This window comes from Lynx rufus, unplaced genomic scaffold (assembly GCF_022079265.1).
Source record: "Lynx rufus isolate CCGP_SWC_20201006 ecotype Redwood Valley unplaced genomic scaffold, mLynRuf1.p SCAF_19, whole genome shotgun sequence".
NCBI lineage: Eukaryota > Metazoa > Chordata > Mammalia > Carnivora > Felidae > Lynx > Lynx rufus.
In genome coordinates this window covers 22,408,640-22,412,208 of record NW_025814833.1, presented here as the reverse complement: position 1 = coordinate 22,412,208, position 3,569 = coordinate 22,408,640, and the positions used below count along the sequence as shown (strand labels likewise).

Sequence of the window (3,569 nt, the reverse complement as noted above, 5' to 3'; positions counted from 1 at the left end):
CTTGTACCTGCTGAATTTTGTGTTTCACGTTTTGCAGGTTGTTGTGTTGATCCTCAGATCAGTTTTCTCGGTGTGCAGGATGCTTTAGTGTTCGTCTGGCTGTATTTCATGGACTTGAGACATACAAATAACTTCCATGCTGTTCCGCCATCTTGGTTCCTCCTGAATTACTTATTTATTCGTTTATTAACTTGGTATTATGCACTGGATAAAATGACAGAGGACACAGTTGTTTTCATTCAAGTAGAAACAGACAAATGGACTAGTGTATCACTTCAATAAAATGTTATAGGGATGTTATGGAATGCATAGGGTATACAACTATGGGGATATCAGGAATGGGTTCCTAAGATGGTGACATATGAAGTTAATTTTGAAGGATTAATAGAACTAGGCCAAGTAAAATAGGAATAGGGCAAATGGCACTCTAGGCAAAGGATAAGCATGATGGAAGAAGGTATATAGCCAAGAACTGCAAGTAGTTCATTGTGGCTGCAACACACAGTTAAACCCTGGACAGTGGAAGCAAAGGAAGTTGGATTCATATGCGGAAGCCATATTGTTAAGGAATGTGTGTGTCAGGTTAAGACATTTAGATTGTATCATGAAGGCAATGGAGAGTTCAGAGTTTTCAGATGTAAGGGGTCATGGCTGTATTTGCAGTTTAGAGAGATACCTCTGATGGAATGTTGAGGTTGGGTTGCAGAATATAAGACAGGAGGAAAGAAGAATAATTGTTTGGCTATTGTATTAGGCCAGGTGAGAAATGAGGAGATGGCAGTGGGAATGGAAGGGATAGGGGTAGATATTCAGACAGATGGTGAGGAAGATTTGTGAGCTTGAATGGATAAGATACGGTGAATTTGACACACAGACTGAGATGTAGAAAATAAGAGAACTAGGAGGATAGGACATGGGGGACAATGACAAATACACTTTCATACATGACAAAAATACTTGGAGGTGGAAATCACATTTTCTGTGGGCAGGGACCTTAGCCAATGGCATACAGTATGACAGTCCTAAGGCTTTGCACCAGCCTCGCTTAACAAAGAGAGATTCAAGTATGTTCACTAGACCAGATTGATTAAAGAAAGTCTCAGATAAAGGTGCAGTTGCACAGCAATTTAATTAGCTAGTACCCACCATTCCCTTAGCATCTCACTTATTGATGTTTTATTGTACTTCTTAGAAGATAAGCCTATCTTGGGGCACCTGGGTGGCTCAGTCAGTTAAGTGTCCGGCTTCAGTTCAGGTCATGATGTCACACTTTGTGAGTTCTAGCCCCACGTAGGGCTCTGTGCTGACAGCTGAGAGCCTGGAGCCTGCTTTGGACTCTGTCTCCCTCTCTCTATCTGCCCCTCCCCTGCTCACATTCTGTCTCTCTCTCTCTCCTTCAAAAATAAATAAACATTAAAAAATAAGATAAATTTATCTTGGCATCAGATATTCTATAATATCACTGTCACTTTGGCTTTTTCATTATTTCTAAAGTGCATCACGTTTTCCTAATCACTGCCAAGGAGACAAGGAGCAATCCTCCATTTTATAATTGATAAAATTCTCTTTATTTTGAAATTTCACATTCTCTATTACCCCTAGAGTGGATCTATTATTTTTTCCTTGACCCTTCACTCATATTCATTATTGATTTCTCCTGAAGGATGCCAAAGCAATTACTGCCTACTTTTTTTACTTTATCCCACATGAAAGGATCTCCCAGGGCTTCTTAGGGCCCTACAAAATCAAGGGTTGTTTACACCAATCACACAACTCAACACTTTTTCTAAGCTTTTCAAGATAAAAGTTTAAAGTGCCCCTGATTAAGGTGCTTCTATGATTGTCGCTCTGCATCAAGTTCCATACTTCTTCATTCTTTCCTTAGAGCTTCTTTTCACAGTCCAGGAAGCAGCCTTGAGTAAACAAAATGCTGAGGAAGGGAGGAGTTCAGAGTAGTTTGATTTCCTAATTAGCTGTCTAGAAAGTAGTTAACCCTTGAAACACAGAGGTTAGGGGCACTGACACCCCTTTCCCTCTGCTGTGCAGTCAAAAATACTTGTATAAATTTTGACTCCCCCAAAACTTAACTAGAAGCTTTACTGATAATAAAAACAGTCAACACATATTTTGTATGTTATATGTATTATATTCAGTATTCTTAGAATAAAGTAAGCTAGAGGAAAGAAAACATTATTAAGGAAATAACAAGGAAGAGAAAATGTATATACAGTACTGTATCAAAAAAATCCACATGCAGTTCAAACCTGTGTTGTTCAAGGGTCAACTGTGTTGAAAACTCCTTTGTTTCTCTTGTTTTCACTGATAATCTTTTTAGAGTATCTAAATCTACATTGTTGCCTGGTGTGTCTGTGCTAGTGAATCAAATTGAATTGACCTTTGATGTTTCCTTTGATGAATGGTCTTTTCAGGACTGTTGTCATTCTGACCTTTATTGATCATTGTCAGTTAAAGATGAAAAAACATGGCAATAGGGTCAGACAAAGGTGGTATCTGACTCGTGATTCCATTGTTTACCAGCTGTGTGACCTTAGCTAAGTCATTTAATTTTTCTTAACTCCCTGTTTCTTCAACTATAAAAATACATAATCATATGTACTCTGGTTTCTTCTGAGATTGGTGTGTTTTTCAAATCGGGAAAGTATTTTATGAATTTCCAGGCACTAATACATGTAATTTGGTAGTTTTGGGCACATATTTATAAGGTATGAGAGAAAAAATGAAATTTCATTGCTATTCTCTGAATGAACAGTGAATATGTATGGTGATCTAGCAGAATTTGTGTGTTGAACCAAAGATATTTTAGAACGTTAGGTTTTTAAAATAAAAACATGAGAGTTAACATTTACTGGGTGTTTGTCATATGCCAAACAATGTTCTATATGCTTTAAACGATCGCTTCTCGGCCTTTTGGCTAAGATCAAGTGTAGTATCTATATGCTTTAAACGAATTTTATCATTTCCTGGTCACAAGAGTGAGCCTTTATTATTGTTAGGACAACTTTACAGGTAAGGAGATTTGCTCTAGTTCATCCAGATAGTAAGTGGAAGAGAGATGAAATTTAAATCTGGGCCTCGTCAAAACCTATGATTTTAGCCACAGTCCCTTCTTCATAATCTTGATATGAGCTTGCTTAATTTTGTTTTTACAAGGTTATCATACAACTGTATTGTAGCAGAACAATCTAGGTTAATTGGGGTACCAGTTTTTACTATGCATAGGGGAATAGAGAGAGAAAGGTCACAGGAGCCATATAATACAGAAGTGATGGTTCTTACGTTTTAGAAATCTTGTCCACTGATTTCTTTGTCAACTAGAGGAGCAGATGTAACAAAGTCCATCACAGATACTCAGAGAGAAAACTGTTGAAACAACTTTTGCTCACTAGATTTAAAATGTTTTTCCATGTTTACTTATTTTTGAGACACACAGAGAGGACACAAGCAGGAAAGGGGCAGAAAGAGAGGGAGACACAGAATCCAAAGCAGGCTCCAGGCTCTGAGCTGTCAACACAGAGCCTAATGCAGGGCTCGAACCCACAAACTGTGAG

At 38.0% G+C, this 3,569-nt stretch overlaps 1 pseudogene; it reads left to right on the top strand.

Moving 5' to 3' along the window:
* The first annotated feature begins 2,912 nt into the window (after positions 1-2,912).
* On the top strand, positions 2,913-3,003 carry LOC124514067 (uncharacterized; annotated as a pseudogene).
* Positions 3,004-3,569: the final 566 nt, after the last annotated feature.